Source organism: Zonotrichia albicollis, chromosome 10 (assembly GCF_047830755.1).
Source record: "Zonotrichia albicollis isolate bZonAlb1 chromosome 10, bZonAlb1.hap1, whole genome shotgun sequence".
NCBI classification, from domain to species: Eukaryota; Metazoa; Chordata; class Aves; order Passeriformes; family Passerellidae; genus Zonotrichia; species Zonotrichia albicollis.
This window is the reverse complement of record NC_133828.1, coordinates 36,538,287-36,555,664: the sequence shown is the minus strand read 5'-3', so window position 1 is coordinate 36,555,664 and position 17,378 is coordinate 36,538,287. Positions and strand designations below refer to the sequence as shown.

Below are 17,378 nucleotides of genomic sequence, written 5' to 3'. Positions count from 1 at the left end.
AACGTTCCCATTCATTACAACAGAACTTGAATGGGAAATACCAACCTTCCTTTAATTTGAGGCAGGTTGAATAGTAAAGCTAAGTATGAGCTCATTCCTTACATGTCAAGTTTTGACCACTTGTTTTAAACTTTAAGCCCTTGCCAATATTGGGTCTGTTCTTCCACACAGCTATGACCTGGCATATAATAAGAAAAATTAATATATTGGCCTTCAGCTGTCTTGCTGCATGAATGTAGAGAACAATTCAGGTCCTCATAATATGAGGACTTGCTTTCATGAGTAGTTTCATTCAAAAGTGCAACCATGTTAATCTTGTTTTTTTCCTTTTTTAACAGCTAATATGTCTAGTTTAGTTCATGATTTCTTCTGGATAATGCAAAATACATGTACTAGAGATGGGAAGACTTTTTAAAGTACCTTAAACCAAGATTTTCTCTCCTGTGGCAAGTGCTGTTGCTAAAATTAAGACGTACTTATTCCATAGGCCTATGTCTGGTCTCCTTAAAGACCTATCTGATAATTTTCACCAAATTGTGTTTTGGTGCTTGTTTCCCAGCTCTTCAAAGTTGTGCTTTGTCACACTTGCAGTGCTTTATATAGAAAGTTTCTGTCATGGTTTGGTGGGATATGGTTTAAGAGAAAATTAACTCTATCCCAGTCAAAACCAGGGCAGTACCTACGCTTACAAAGCAAAAGAGCAGAAGTACAATTGGCACCTTTTCATGGCAGCATCTTGAAGATTGTTAGTGCATGAAAATCCAGTGTGGCTTTAGTTCCTGTCTTTCCTCAGTGTGAGAAAGAACGCCCTGCTCTCCTGGCCTCTGTTTGGGTCCTGTGCTGCCCCAAGGCAACAGAATATTGCTGAGTGTTGATACTTCCATTATTCCCTTCTTGCTTCCAAGTCTCTTTGATCATTGGATCCACATGGTTGATTGCAAGTGGAATTAATATCACTTTAAGCCTCCAGGCTCCTTCAATTTAGCATGCTTCGTCCTTCATGTGTATTCAATATTAAAGCCTCCTATTGAACTGAAAACAAACACAGTGCATTTGTCTGCTTAATTCATTTTACAAGCTTCTAAGATTCTCTGCTGCTGTGTCCCAGACAACATACACTAAAAAAAAAAAAAATCTAGGAGAAGGCTAGCTTCACTTGTATGTGGCTTTGTGTGGCACAGCAGAAAACCAGCCACTTGCTGAAATGGACCAGTAGGTTTTAAGCTGAAACTGTTATTGTGACTAGAGCAGCAAGAATCTCTGCAGCTTTACCCATTCAGGCTCAGCATGGATCTGCTTCATCCTGTTTCTGCTTGATGTGGTTTTGCATTAAGCTTGGGTTTCAAATTCAGAGAAAAATCAATACTGGAAGGAAAAACTTGTTGTGATTAGGGATGGCAATGGTAACTGAAACATTTGCCAGCTTCAGGAAACTGGCCTAAGTTTTAGACTTGCAAGAAACTACTTCAAATTAGGCAGTTGTGGCCTTTATTTGAGTTTTGTTCTAAGGATTTCAAACTGTGATATCAAAAACCTCTAAAGGTTGGTTAACTTATTTTCTTCTGGATGTCTCTTCAGGCATAGCACAAATAAATCCAGACAGTGTCTGTCTTTTCTAGCACAGGAGCAACTACCTCCTTGTAACAAGTGGTTAATAATTGCTTTGGGTATCTCACAGACTTAGATAATTGTGCTGGGAAAAATTGCTCTTGTCTGTTAAACCAACAAACCAATTCTTAATTGGAATTCTGCTGCATCCTGTTATTTGTTCTTGCTGGCATTCCCCATCAGAAATTTAAAAATAGAAAATAGGGCAGTAGCAGGTCTTTTTGGTAGCTGTCCTGAGTGGTATTGTCCAATTTTTTTCCCCTCTGACTTCTCAAAAGAGAATTCTTTTTCTTATGTGTTCGTGAATTTGTGTGTGTTAAAAATACTGATGCTTGCTGGACATACTTTGTAACGTCATCTTTAGAATCCTAGAAAAGCTGTTCTCTTTTGTCACCTTGTGAGGTCAATCTTTCTGATGTTTGCTGTAAAACCACACATAAGCAACAATGTTGGGAATTAAGTTCAGAAATCTGGAAGCTTGGGTTCCCAATCCTCGCTTGAAATATTAGATTTTCTGTAGGATTTGCTGGGGTTACTCTGTTTAAAAGTTATCAATTAAAGCAATACAGAGATGCTTTGAAGTATCTCCACTATTTGAAAGCAGGACCATCTATGTGATCTAAAGTAGAAAATTCTCACTACCTGCCTCTGGTGTGAGATACCTGAGTCATTCCAAATATGAGGCTGCTGCCTCAGAGACAGAAATTGTACATTGTCCTGTGTACCTCACCAGCAGATTCCTGGAGGCTGGTTTTTCCTCTTAGATAAGAAACAGAATAAATATTACAGGGTCATGGTGATTGCAGATTTCACAGAACTGTAGTTCTTTAGTTCAAGATTAATGGGTTTACACTGAGCTGCCAAAGCTTTTACAGAAAGATGTGCTACCAGATCCCTGGGTGGTGTAAGCTGGCTCACTTCTGTGGCCCTGTGAAAATAGGCTGATTTAAACCAACTTAAATCCTAGGTCCATACCTTCAAGCATTCCTTTCCCTTATGAAAACATAATAGTAATCTTAAAAGCATTATATTTGCTCTAAGGTTGAACTACATGATCTCAGAGGTCTTTTCAAACCTTAATGATTCTGTGTTGTTGGAGAAGGGATTCATGGCCACTGGAAAAAGTAGCCAAGTGATTGTGCTTACAGGAAAAGTATTTGAGAAATAGGGGAAATCTTCCTGTGATCTGTCATGTTACATAGCAGGAATTCCCCTGTAGACCTCTAACCTGCTATGCAAACATCTTTGTGCTGTTCCTGCCACCTTAGCTTCCTGTGCTGTGGATCTTAGAGGTACTTCCTGAGGGTTTGGAATTTGCTGATGCTTGTCAAAATAGTGCTGTGGGGATTTGGAGTTGTTTAGTGATGCATGTAACTAGTCTATATATTCACGCAGTCTTTTTTTAATTAATTATCTTATATGTATTCCTGTGACCCCACAGCTAGATTCCTCAGAAACTGTACATGATGTTTTTAAAAAAACCCACCTCATTCTGATGCCTTTAAATGTAGTTTGTCCTTTTTTTTTTTTTTGCCTTGAAACAACTGAGTATTTAAGTATTTTATTTCTCTTAATTAGTGCTTTTACTCAAAAGCTTTTCAACAATAAGTTATTTTGCATGCAGTTTTGGGGGCATCTTTTAAATCTGAAGCCAATAATTTCCATGATCAGCAGACTTGGATATGTATCACGAGGTGCAAATATTCCAGGAATTTCCTCAGCAAGACCAATGAACTTTCTGTTTGTGTACCTTTGCAGTTTTCAGTGAAATGATTCCTGCTCCCTATTTACAGGCTCTGGATATAAATTGTCTATATAATTGTCTTTTATTGGAAGAACACTTTTTTCATTATCTCCATGAGAGACCAAAATTTCCTTCTGTCACAGGCCAAACCACCTTTTGCTAGAATTGTGACCATGCTGTATCTGAGGGAACACTGGGAAAAGCAATTTTCTGTCTTTCTCTCTTACCTTCTTAGTACACTGAGATATTTTTTGTGTAAAGCAGGATCTTGTGTGGGTTCAGAGCTTTCATTTTATTTTGACAATTTCTGTGACAATTTCATAGGGTAACCTTCTGGTTGTTCCCGGTATAAAATAATACAGATTTTATTGATATTTTCTCAATCCTCCTCTCCAATATTTATAAAATTCTTTGATATTTTTGATCTCATCAATACTAATCAAGGATAATTTTCCCTGTTTCCTTTCTTTCCAAATTAATTAAGGACCTCTTGTTCATGGACACCTGGAACTGAGGCCTTCTACATTTTAAATTGATGAATGAATCCCTCAGGCACATCTGGTTTGGAGCTTCTTTGTGGAGTTTAAAAGTGTACCCAGTCCTAAACTGGTTTTCAGAGCCTGGGGAGCTCTGTACAGAGCTCACAGAATTCTCCTGGCAAGTGCTTGTAAATGAAGAGCTTGCCTTGGACCTGGTTCCCTTTTCAGGTCTCACTGGAGGCATTGGCAGTCTTTCTACTGACTTCAGCAAAATTGAAGTGAGACAACATTACTCTGCCTGTTGCTCACCTCTGCTGTACTGCTTGTGAAATAAAATGTATGGCCAAGGACAAAACATAGAATCCAGCCAGGTTCTGCCCTTTGTCCTCATGGCTGAAATTGGCTGCCAGAATAACTTTAACAGAGACAAAATTTTTTTGTCTCTGTTAAAATTAAACAAATTTGAATCTCAAGGCTTTAATATGCTCATCTGCTAAGTATAAATATCTCAGTATTGAAGTGGGACCTATTTTAAGGGGAGTAAAAGGAGGATTTTCTTAATTTATCATTAAAGAAAAAAGTCTCTGAAGGGAACTACATGCAAAATGAACTGGAAAAAAGGATGGAGAGAACACAATCAATTTTTGTATAAGCAAGAAGTATACAACAGAGGTAATGGGATGTGAAGAGTCAGTATCATTTGAAAAACTAGCTTTTTCCATAGGTTCTTTTTTTGAATCTTCTTTAATGCTGTATCTTAAAAAGAAAGAAAATAAAGAATGCATTTTTCTGTTTCTAATATCAACGTTGCACATTTTTATTCACATCTGTGTAAACACTTGGATAATTGGTGTCTTTCTGACCTGCTCACTTTCAGTATTGGCCTGCAGAGCAGTTTTTGGGATCTCATATAAAGGAGACTTGCCCTAAACTGGCAAGTAGACAGATTGAGTAAGGCACTTGGGTAGGGAGAAATATAAAACACTTTGCAAACAACAAGCCTGAGAAATGGGGAGGAGGGAGTTGTGGAGAATGACTCCTCAACAACCAACTTTGTGGATGAAATTCTGTCTAAAGGGGTTTGTATGAACCTCACTCATTCTTGGATCATCTGTTTGTTCTTATGTGGGGAAGAGAAGGAGAAAAAAAATGTCCTAAAGTTTCTTCAGTTAAAACAGCGGTATTAGAAAACTGAGCCATCATGACTCTGAGCCATACTGCCAGTGTATCTGAATATTGGTTGGTCTGTGGCAGCCTCTGTCATTATTTTTTCTTATTTTCTCTCTGCCTGTGTGACCATAATCCTCCCCTTCCCTATAAACTTTTTGTGTCCTCCGAGTTCTCTTTCATCTCCTGTTGATTTCTTTTTACTTCTTAGTCTCTTCTTTTCTTTGTTTTTAATCTCAATTATCCCTTTTCTTCTCTGTCCCATCATTGCTAGGGATCATCTGTGCCTGGCAGTGTAATCACCTCCTACCCTTGAGGGGGGCTGAGCCAGTTACTTGTTAGACAAGTTGATGTGACTTATGAGATCAAATCTCAGTAGATATTCACAAAAGCATCACAGTGCCATGTCTGGGTGAATTGAGGCCTTTCAGAAAGAGTTAGGAAAACGTGGAGGACTTGATGGAAAAATTTCATTATTCCTACCAGGTTTTCCCTGCTGGTGGAGTAAATGTAGATATGCTCATTGAATAGATACAGTGTGTAAAGAGGGGCTAAGGACTGGGTGGTGTCCAAGTTTCATGACAAGAGCCATCCTAATGAATCTCCAAGCAGAAGAAGGAAAACAGGCCCTTGTCTCCCAGCTGGAAGCAGGGCAGTCAGGGCAGACCTGGATTTCAGACAGTCCAACCGTTCTTCTGTCCATACAAGCCCCATGGAAACATGAAGATACTCCAAACCACTCATTCACATTTTAATCTTCTTTTATTATCCACTTTTAAAGTGTTACCTTCAAGAACACCCATTGTGTGCTTTTGTAGAACGTAGCTGAAGAAATGTGATGTGATCTAAGTAACTTACTGTAATTCTGCACTTTACAAATCCAGTAAAAAGTATGTAAAAGGGCTTTTATATGCAGTGTGGTGTTTGAATGTAACAGGGCAGTTTATGTTTGAAAGTGGAACGTCATTAAAGGCATTAATATCTCTGCCTGCATGTCCTGCTCTCTGCAGTCTCAAATGAAAGCTGTTTCCACTTGTTATGAGAAATGGACATTTGGTTGAGATTTGAAAACTGATGCTTAAGTAAGATTAAACCAGATTCCTTCTGTCTCACTGCTTCTCACTAAGCTCTGCAATGTTAATGATTTATATATTGATATTGTTGACATTTTCATGGGCTGATTTTTTTCACCTTATAGCAATTGTTTCTTTTCAGATTTATAGTGTCCTCTACAGAGTAAGAATTGTCTTACTGGCCCATATCCAGCATGTGAAAGTTCTATATTGTAGTTCAAATTTAACATCAACTGTTAGATGAATCACAAAGTCATGGGCTTGGAAGGGACTTGAGAAGGCCATCCAGCTTCTCCCATATCCAAGGCTTAATCAACTGTATGTGTCAGTCCTGACAGGCATTTGTATGACTGCCAGCACTGAAGACTCCACAGACTCCTGGAGCAATCTCTTCCAGGAGTTCTTAAATTCTTAATTATTAAACTTTTTCCCATGTCTGATTGGTACAATTAAATTTTATGACTTCACACGTATTTCCTATGTACATTGAGATTAAATTTGTATTCATTTTCTTTGTAGCAAGCTTTTAATTGTTTGAAAATAATTACCACCTTAACTTCACCTAGTGGGGCCCTTAATGGGGAATTATTCTGTTTAAGAATTTGTAAAAATGCTGCCATTTTTGTTCAGTTTTTTCTGAAGTCTGAGGTGGTTTAGGCTTGAAATGCAGCAGGTAGCACTGGGTGTGAAACCTTACTAGCTGTGAGAAGAGAGAAAGATGGATTCAGTGTTAGGAGTTCCTCTTGTTTGGTTACATCATTGCTAAAATCTGGACAGTAGAGCTGAAGGGGAAAGAAGTCCCCAGCTTGAAGGATACATATAGAGGTTCACATTTCATCATCAGAAGAGTGCTTAATCTTCTTTTCTCTGTTATATCTCTCATGGAAGGACACTCTTAAAGGTTTCACTTCCATCTGCCTATGAATACAAATGGGAAGAAGATCACAGGAAGATGTCCTGTGTCAGATAAGAAATGTGGGTGTTGTGGACCAACTGTTCTCTCTAATAGACATTGTATTATCCTGAAGTTTTCCCTGTAGAAAAGTTTAGGAACTATCATTGTATAGCCCCATCTCACACCAGGGTTCTAACTTTCTGTGCAAGGTGGTTTCTCTTTAATTTACAGTGCCAAATACCTTGTTAAGGATTGATGTATACCCAGTGATTATTGGAGTATGCTGGTTTGCATGCATGAAAAAAGCTTCTCCTTCCAGAAAAAATAAACCTGCAGGAGAGCTTAGGCTCTGGGTTTTCTGCTGACAGTTAATGGGTCTTCATGGAGTAGAAGGCAGCTCAGAATTTGGCCTTGTGCAGAGTTATCTCAGCGTGGAGGACCAGTGGCTCTTTCAAATGAAGAACTAATTCCTTTAGTATTAAGTATTTGCAGTATAATTTGAAACTTAGTGGTGTTTATCCATGGCCCTGTCTATCTCTGGCTGAAGTCAACAGGTTTCTTTCCAATGTTACCCCAGGGTTCACACACCTCAGCCAGTAAAGAACATGTGTTCATTTTCCCAAATGGTTTAGAACTTGGCAGACTTGGGTCTGTCCTTGTTTTTTTGAGTTCTGGACATATTTGAAACTAAAGGATAAAGCAGAATTTAGAGGCTAAATATTCTGTGGTTTATGAACCACTAATCTTCCATGACTCACCTTTCATGCAGTTTTATGGCCCTACTGGCTTGGAAACAGGCAACAGCAGTTGACCACCTGCAGCATCAGCATCAAGGAAAGTTAATGTGGTAACCCTTTGAAATCTGGAACCTGAAAAAACCCAAACCAACAAAAATTTCAGTGTAATATGCTGATTTAGCCTAACTTTCTACCACCTCTAAGACATCCCAACAATAGGACTTTTACAGAAAAACTTTTTATTTAAATCAAAGGGTAGGCAGACCTCAAAACTTGTCCCATGCTAATGTGCAACAGAATTAAACTTGTCAGCTCTGCTAGAAGTCTTGCTGAAACCTGCACTCAGCTAGAAGGAAGTACCATACCAAATAAACAGGAAATAAAACTTTTTTTTTAGAAGTCAAATTCTTTTCTCCTGCCCTTGCTTCTTTGAAATCTTGTTTTTACATTTTCTTTTACAGTCTCCCATCTCTATAATCCTAGACTAAATTATTGAAGCACTTAAACATTCTTCTTCCTGAGTACTCAGAGAGTCAATATATAAAAAATTGCATCTAAGGGGCTTGAATGGAAGGTGTTGTTTAAATGCTAGCAAAGCAATATTGTTGGACGTGTGTATATTAAGGTCTGAAGCCAGACATGTAGTTCAAATTTATCTAGTGTACTTGAAACTTCCTGCTACTGTCAGTTTAAATTAACAAGTTTCACATCCACTGGCGCTGAAAATTATTCTATAATTGCAAGTTGAAATTCAAGATGATTTAAAGAGCCCCTTTTCCAAATGTATTGTGCAAGTCCTCTTAAATACATTCTCATCTGGGTTTCCCAGATGATGCTCAGGTTCTGTGGTACTCAGTCACTGGTGACACATAGATGTTGTGGAGAAACTGCAAATTCCACCTGCTGTGAGTGGATGACCTGAAACAAATATCTTCCTAGTGATTTCCCTGCTGCTTGCATCACTGTATGTCCTGAAAGGCAGCACAGTACTGGGAAAATTAAAGTTTTCCTTCCTGCAAAAAACCGGTTACTAGTCTACACATCCTGCTGTCCAATGAACAAGGTCATACCCCCACCCTGAAGTATCCCTGAATTTTGGATGGTCTTTGTCACATGTGTGTGTCTATCATAAACACCAGCTCGTACCAGTTATTCTGTACTTGTCAAGCACAAGATACATGACACAAATTAAACACAAAGGTTTATCGGTAAGATGAGGCCTGGTGCAATTCCTTTCAGATACTCTAAGTGCATGCTTTGCATATCCTGAAAATCCTTCTTTAAGGACTTTGAATGGTGTTACTAGAAGTTTGATCCTTTTTGAGACCAGCTGTCAATGATGAAATTCAGATTGAGATTTTTGGTCCAAACCTCTAGACGAGGTGTTTGGGTTTTGGTATACATTGAGTACTAGAAATAATCCTTTAAAGGAAAACCAGTAGAGTTTTAGTGGCAGTGACCTGCTGCTTAGTACACTGAAAACATTTCTGGACATCTTGTCTTTTTCTTCCCCCTTTCAAATGTTGCTTATAAACTAGAATTGTAGGAGGTTTTGAAGTGAGATTGAATTACTCTTCCTAGTGTGCTTCTTTAGGAAGCCCCTTTGGAATCAGCAAGAACAAGCCCAACTTGCATCCCATTTGCCATCTGGGTTTCCCTCTGGCTTCAATTTGCTGCTCTAAAACAATTCTTAGGTATGGATGCTGTACTGAACCTGCCCAATGCATGTCACATTTAGCTACTCATATTTCATCCAAGATAATGACTGCAAAGAAGCTGTTTTTGTGGTCTCCCTTGATTTACTGCTTCTTAATCTGATGTTTCAAATTAAACCTGAGTCTTCAAATGTCATTGCATTCTTTTAAGACATGCTCAGCTGCTTTGTAATGGGTGTGCTCTTTCCTACAGTTTAATGCTCAGTGGTTATGGAATAATTGAATAATGTAGCATATCTGTTTTTAATCAGGATGATTCTATGTTATCAAAGGCACACATTTATTTCTCACTTTTTTTTATATTTCTGCCCCCTTTCTTGTACCTGAAATACCCTTTGCAGCTGCTTTAATTTATCAAGAAATCTTTAAGGTGTAATTGTTCTAGGGAAAACATCAGAGCTTGTGTTACACATTCCATTGCAGCCACGTGAACTACTGAGAGTAAGTGAAGTTAGGTATTTGCACAGATCCAGTGAGCCTGCTATCTTTATTTGGTACCCTAAATAGCACTAATAAATTGAGGAAAATTAAAGGAAATTGAGGAAAATTTACAACTCTTTGTAATTAGAAGAAAGTCATCATTGCTAGTGAATATTTTGTAGGCAGCACAGACTTGTATGGAGGGCATGATTTTCCTTTAAAAGAATATGGGTGATTTATCATTTGTTTGTTTTCTTATAGGGTTTTATAAACAAAGATTTTTACTCCCATCCTTGTCCTCTAATAAACCTGGCTTTAAATAAATATATGTCACTTGGCATCAACTGGAGATATTCCTTTACATAAGATCAGGATGAAATTCCTCACCCTTCTATGTCATTGTACCATGGGAACCATTTCAGTTTGAAGTCCATGCTGCATTAGTTATGCAAATATAATTAAAGCAAAAAGTTTATTGATTAGGCAGATTTGTGATTTGCAAATTCAACAAAAACGAATCAATTGAACATCACTTGGAAAAGTATATAGGAATAGTTGTACTTCTTGGAAGGATGAACAAGACATAGAATAAAGGAAATCTGCCACAGAACACGTCTCATCTCTGACACTGTAGGCCAAACTCCTGGAAGATATCATACATTGCTACATTGAAAAAATGGCCTCACTTCATTTCAGAAAGCTCCTTCTGTGTTTCGTACCTCAAACCCTGTCAGAATCTCACATGCAGCTACAGGGGAGCTTAACTTTCAGTATTTGAAACATCCTGGAAAATTTTATTGTTTCAGAATGGAACATAGAGGCTGCAATAGTATTTTGTTAGAATGAGACCTGGAAGTGTTTGAACCTGTTCTTTCCTTTTTCTGTGTATGGACAAGGTTTATGCTGATGCAAAGCCTCATGGCTGATGTGCTGAATGTGAAATTCAAGGCACTGAAATGATGGGATTTGAAGAACTTTCTGCTGGGAAAATCAGTGAAGTGATCATCACAAATCAAATTGTGACTTAGTTTAGAATATTTTTGCTGTCACTTTACTGAGTCTAAGCTTTAGCACAAATTGGCACTTGATCTGTAATTCCCATTTCATGTGGGTCAGTTATGCAAAAGCATATTGTGGGAACATACTCAAGGATTTTACACACATTTGCCAAAACTTCAGTTTGCAAAACTTTTGGATCATGGAGTTGTGCATGAAGATTTGGCATTTCATCCTGTTCCTACTGTGATGTCTAATAGTAGTATCAAATTTTACTGGGAAAAGATAAGACATTTAGGAGTCTGGGTTCAAAATTCCTAATTTTTTTTCTTTTTTTTTTGACAAACTGACTTTTCTATAAACCAGGTTTGTAGAGAACAAAAAACATATTGATGAGGCAACAGAGGAAGAAACCTTAGTCTTGTCAGTACTGATGGGAAATCTCTCTTACTCCTGTAGTGTGAGGACACATTCAGGTTCTGCTTGACCACAACACTTAGAAAGACTTCAGGCCCAAGATCTGAACATCCCAAAAAGAATGATTTATGGGCAGTATCCTATTATCTCCTCAAGAAAGAAAAGTACTTATTTCACTTATATTAATATTGTTTCCAGTTCAAATTAGTTCTACTTGTAGCATCATAATCCTGTTCCTATGGAGCCCAGTACCTGTTACAGTTCCTGTGTCTGAAGGAGAAGCTGCCCCGAACAGCATGGCCTTGACTGGTGGCATTCCAAGTCCCCTGCTTCTTATTCCAGCTTCCAGCCTCTTCCTCTCTGCTAAAATTTATCACCTTTGCTGATCCTTTATGGTTTATTGTTCTTCCTACATGCTGGTTCTTGAGTATCAGTAGCTGACAGAAGGCAGGATACTTCCTTGTGTGGTCTTGGAGGGCAAGACTGAAATGATAGGCACAAGTCATATGGATGCAAAAATTCATGTCTGCAGTTCCGGGGAGAATGTGTTAAGTTACAGATTTGTGCAGAAATATGGCAACCACATGTCAGTCCTTGTGCATGTTAGTCCTTTGGTAAAGAAGAAGCTGTCAGACAGGAGATAAACTGTGTGAGAAGGGGAAAAGCAAGCAGGTTTAGAATAGAAAAAAAACCTTAATTTAAATACTGAAGATTTTGAAGCATAATAGATAGCATTTAGTCCCTGGCAAAAGTCTGAGTTCAGTGATCTGTGTAAGGGAATGAACTGTACCCAGTGTTTTAAAATATGTGCTTTAAAAACAACCACCCCAACTGATAAAAAAAGAAAAAAAGAAAGGTATAATGAGATCCAGCTTCCTGTAAGTTTATGGTAATTTTGTGCTTTTTGCTAGTTGTTCTATTTATGTGGTCCTTTACTGTAGCCTGGCTCCCACCCTCTAATATAGTTATCCTCACAGCACTTCTTTGTGGTAAGGAAGTACAATAATCCCCACTTTACAAATGGGGAGCCATGGCAAAAGAGAGGCTTAGTGACTCGCCTGAGGTCATGCAGGCAGCCCATTATGGAGCAGGGAATTCAACCAGGGCTCCCAAACAGCAGACAAATGCTCCAACCCCAGGCTGTCTGTCCTTTAGCTCGTATTTTTAAAGCACTCAAAAGGTTGTATCCAGATTTCAGAGATGGTTCAGGGGTTATTGCATCCAGTCTGACTAACAGAACAGAATAGCTGGACCAAGTGAAAATGTGCTGCTCAGTGTAGAGTTGCAATATCAGTAAGTCAAATAAAGGTTTTTCCGCTGGCAGCTCTGGTTTCCTCTCACTTGCCTGAGCTTGCTCTCTCATACACACACACACACAGGCACTCTCTGCAACTCATTTTTCTCCTGCCTCGGAAGAAGGACTTGGTGAAAGGAAATTGGTATAATTAAATGGTTATGTAGGAAGCTGATGGTAAGTATTTACTTTTATAAAATAAGTGGAGGAGGAAAAAACCTATGAGATGGATTTCTTAGTGTTTGCTTTTTTGGGTTTATTTTTGGGAGCAGAGTATTGAGTGACAGAGATTTGTTCCCAGCAGAAAATGCTTGAAATACATTAGTCTGCTTTGGTATTAGAAAGATTAGAGGGCACACTGTGAGAATTTGTAAGGATTTATGTGCTTTTTAGAGAGGATTAAGAATTAAAAAAAAAAAATCCAGATTAGAAATGCTGTCTAACCACATCACTAGTCTACAGACCAACATTTGCATGATGGTTTTCTTCTATGTTTTAATACCACAATGTTTGCATTGCAACTTCAGTTACAGTTGGTTTTGTTTAAAGACTAGAGTCTAGGTGTGCACAGCATGTGAGATGTAATGTTAGGAGTTGATGTAGCATCCTTGAAGTCTTATTCAGGAGCAAGCTTGAGCAAGCAAGAAATACCTAAGAAAAATAGTTTAGGTATATTCTTATTCTGTAGAGTTGCTTAAATAAAAGAAAAAAAAATCAGGCACATTTCATTGCTTTTAAGTGTGTGTTTTCTTCCTGTCTGTCAAATTGTGAGCTTGAACAAGATTTGTTCTCTGGAACATTATTTCTTTAAAATATTTGGACATGGTAGTTCCCTAGTAACACCAGACTGCACAACATGGAATTAGTTATTTGTTTAGGAACAGAATTGTTAAACATCCTCTAAGCTGTAAAAGGATATTTCCTAATTATTTACTAGAAGCATCCATAGTTAATTAAAGTCAGACTGGTAAATGTGGATAATTAGAGGCTTATGTTGCTAGAAAACTGCTTGTGCTGATTTGAGCTAGTATTTAATTTGTAAATTCAGTCCTTTTTAGACACTTTATTTAGAAAAAGCTTAAATCTTTGCAAGATGTTCTTATGAAAAAGACTAGCTATGTCTTTTTTCTTTACAATCTCATTATACTACACAACAATTTGTCCATAGTTTTTCTCCTTACCTACAGGCAATACAAATGTAACTTGACCAGCAATAGTGGCTTAATTGCTCAGGGTTTCTTTTTTTTCTTTCTTTTTCCTTCCTTCTACACTGTTTCTTTCTTTCTTCTTTCTTTTTCCTTTCATTTCATTTTGTGTAGAGGTTGGAGTTGAACTTTTTCCACAATATTGTTTGTGCAGTGCCTACCTGAGCCCAGTGATGCTTGGAGGATGAGTTGGATGTTGAGTGTTGTGCATTTTCCAGCCACGTGCCAGCAGCTGTTTCAGGTTCTTGGTGCCATACCCAGGTTTCTGTGGATTTCCATGTCACAAGCACCCTGTGACAGTGACAGCACTGCATTGTACCTAAGTACAGTCACTTGAGCATTTTGTCCCTGCAGAGGTCCTGTGAGCAGCTGTAGTACCTGTAATTTCCCCTCTTGCTCTTTTCAGCTATCACAATGGCACTGACCAAAGTGGAGTGCTCTTTGTCTGGGTGAACATCCTTTGGATTGGATTCTAGGTGTTGGCTGTCGGGTTTAGCTTTGTTTTCAGTTTTACTTCCCTTACAACATTATTTTTGAAACAACATTCGGGTGACATATACTTTCTCTGATGTTGTTTTGTCATGTAAACACTCTGCAAAGTCAGTGCAGATGTGTGGGGCAGGAGATGTTTTGTTACTGGCCTCTTATGGTTTGTACTGCAGCTTCACTGCAGCTTAGACTGTGTTGCATTATAGTGCCTCCTGACAATAAAATATTTCCATGCCATCTACATTATACCTAGCACATTATTGTCACTACTAGCGATCTGAAAATTTTATTGCAGGTTTTTATTAGTGGAGACATTGCAAATACTGGCATTAGTATGCTGTGGAAAGGTGCATATTAGGAGGGGAGAAGGACATGTGTGAAGATTGATTACTTAAAAGGTTCGGTCTTCATCTGAAAGGAAAAATAAATTTTAGAAATGTGCTGGCAGATATGGACTCAGTATGCAGCAGTTTACAGCTGTGTAGTTGATTGAAAGTCCACTGGGGTAAATTGTGGTTTTAGCTGAGTGGAGAACTAAATTTGGAGCCTTGTCATTAATGAAAGAACAATTAGTTGAACAAATAATTCTTCCTCTTTTTCAAGGAAATTGTTGTTTATTGCAGTGTATAGCTTTTAGAGACTTTCATTGTTTGTCCTTTCAGGTACTAAGTACATTTGTTAGAAGAGAAGCAAGGCTTTGATTTCATCTTGCGTCTTCGGAAATGCAATCAGTTTCTTTCTTATGTAGATGATATTGTGATTTCACATCATTCTTTTAAGCAAAAAGATGATTTTTTTTCCTGTGTGTGTTTTAAAGAGATGCTTATACTGGGAAGGGAGACTTATGCTGGGCTCTCAAGTGACTGTCAATACAGACATTTACTGCAAGTTTAACTTGTGGAAATGAAGGCAGAATTTCTCACTTTGAAGCTGTACATCATGGGTAGGAAATCCTCTTTATCCCATTTCTGTGTTGACCTCAGCAATTCAAATGCTGGAAACACTGGAGAGTTTTCTGGGGGTTTTGATGTCAATATACAGAAATGCTAACAGAGCACTATGCCAGAAGAAATCTGAAGTCCACAGCATCTGTGTTCTTATGAATGAGGAGGGAGATTCCAAGCATTATTTGAAAAGCTGTGTGCACAATTTATCCAATATCTGAAAGAATTTGCTTTCTAAACTGCAGTTCCTGACAGGTGCATGCAGTGAAGCACAAAGCTCTGTGGCTCCACACCTTAGACCAAAACACCTTCTGGAGGTGCCTCTTTCTCTCAGTTGGCTATGAGGGAGAAAAAACTCAGATGAAATATCTGACTTTTAGACTCATATTTTCTGTGAAAAGAGCTGCCCTCTTAAACTGTTTTGTATAAACTTAGAGAAGGTGTTTCTGTTTGTTGATCAAACGTGTCAGGTATGTTCTATGAAAAACTAAATTCTCAGGCTGGGTTTCCAGGTGCACACATGTGGCATTGGAGTGGAAGTCCTGTTTGGAAATGAATGGGTTTTCTGTTCCCCTGCTCCCTAGATAACTGCAGCCTGTTCTAGGAAAATTATGCTTCATACAGTCAAGAATAACATGGCTTTAGTTTAATTGATCTTTCTCTTGTTCAAATTGAAGTTTTGCTGTTCAGCCAAGTATTGTTAATTGCAACTTTTGTCTGAATCAGATGAATTCAGTCCATCACAGATTGGTGTGTATGACAGAGGATTAAGATCAGAAGTCCAGTATTTTCATTGGTTTAACATGACTTATTAGTGGGTTGAGTAATTTCTCAGGTTTTTCTTTGTTAAAATTGTCTATTAAATAGGCATTTTACAGTACGTCTTCTAATTTACATAAAAAATTCAAGGAATTAGTACTAGGGTCAGCTACTTTTTTTTCCTGAAAACTATGAAATTTTGCTTTTGAAAAATACAATAATTTTTGTTTTTTCTTGGGAAATATGAACTGTTTAGCAGAAGAATTTCTTCTGAAGCAGATAACTGTAAATAGTTCTCTAAAATGCCATTCTTGTAGCATTACAAAATTTGGTTTCCATGCTATTTTACTAGTTTATGTGCTGTAAGAAGGATTTGCAGTAAAGACTTTGAATTTCTGCAAAAGCGTTTGTTCTGTACTAGCACTACTTTGCAGGGACATATCCAGATATTTCTTAAGATCTTGAAAGCTTGGTATGAAAAATCAGATTTTCCACATTCCCGCTTGCAACTTAAATCCAGTGCAAACAGAGGTCTCTTTATTTCATAAGTACTTGTTTAACACTGGCTCACTTTTGAGACTTACTGATTTTGTTGTATTCCAGGCCAGGAAAATCAAAGTCATGGTTTGAAAATATCCTCCTGAAATAAGTTATTACCTTTTAGTGAAGTTGCAAAGGATGACTTCTTGGTTAAGGCTCTGGCCTGGGACTTGAAAGTTCAAGCTGAGTTCACCTTAAGACTGTGACCCTGACCCCAATGTGGGCAAAGACACCATTCCTGGATCTCAGTTCCCCTCCCAGAAAATATTACCTGCCACCTTAGGCTGAAGATCCTGCCGTGTACACAAGTACAGCACACACATAGAACCCCTGTCCCTGGTCTGGTTCCTAGCTTAAATGAGCCTTGCTTGGTCTTATCCTATGCAAGCTGTTACCGCTCCAGAGCTCAGTCCCCAAGGGCACTGGGTGCCAGAAGCCAGCTCGCTCTCAGACTAAGGCTGCGGGTTAGCCCCTAGCAAGCAGGGAGATATTCAGCTCTTGTAGTGATTAGGCAGCTCTTGTGATTTCAGCTTTGCTTGCTAGGTAGCTTTTCCCTTGGCCTAAGGCTCCAGCAGACGGTAGAGAGAGGAGAAGCAGAAGACACTGGCTGTTCCACGAGTATGGCTTTATTGTAGGGGTCCGTGGAGGGTCTCAGCTCTTCTTCTTCTGAGTTAGTAGGGGTACAGTATGCTACTGTTATACCCTTGGCCTGGATCCAATCCTGACCAATGGCAAAGGTGTTAGAGTGACTATAAGTGACCAATGGTAGGGTTTAACACAATATTGCCTTACATGGCTATAGGGATAAGGTACAAGGCGGATGTCCCTGGAGACAGGAAACTTCTTTGCCGCTGTGTCAGCATTCTATTCTCTAAGGGGCCCTGGCTAAACCTGAG

General features: G+C 38.5%; 1 protein-coding gene across 4 annotated transcripts in view; it reads left to right on the top strand.

Moving 5' to 3' along the window:
• Positions 1-17,378, top strand: part of MYLK (myosin light chain kinase) — a 197,022-nt gene that overhangs the window by 38,912 nt on the left and 140,732 nt on the right. The window lies entirely within an intron of this gene.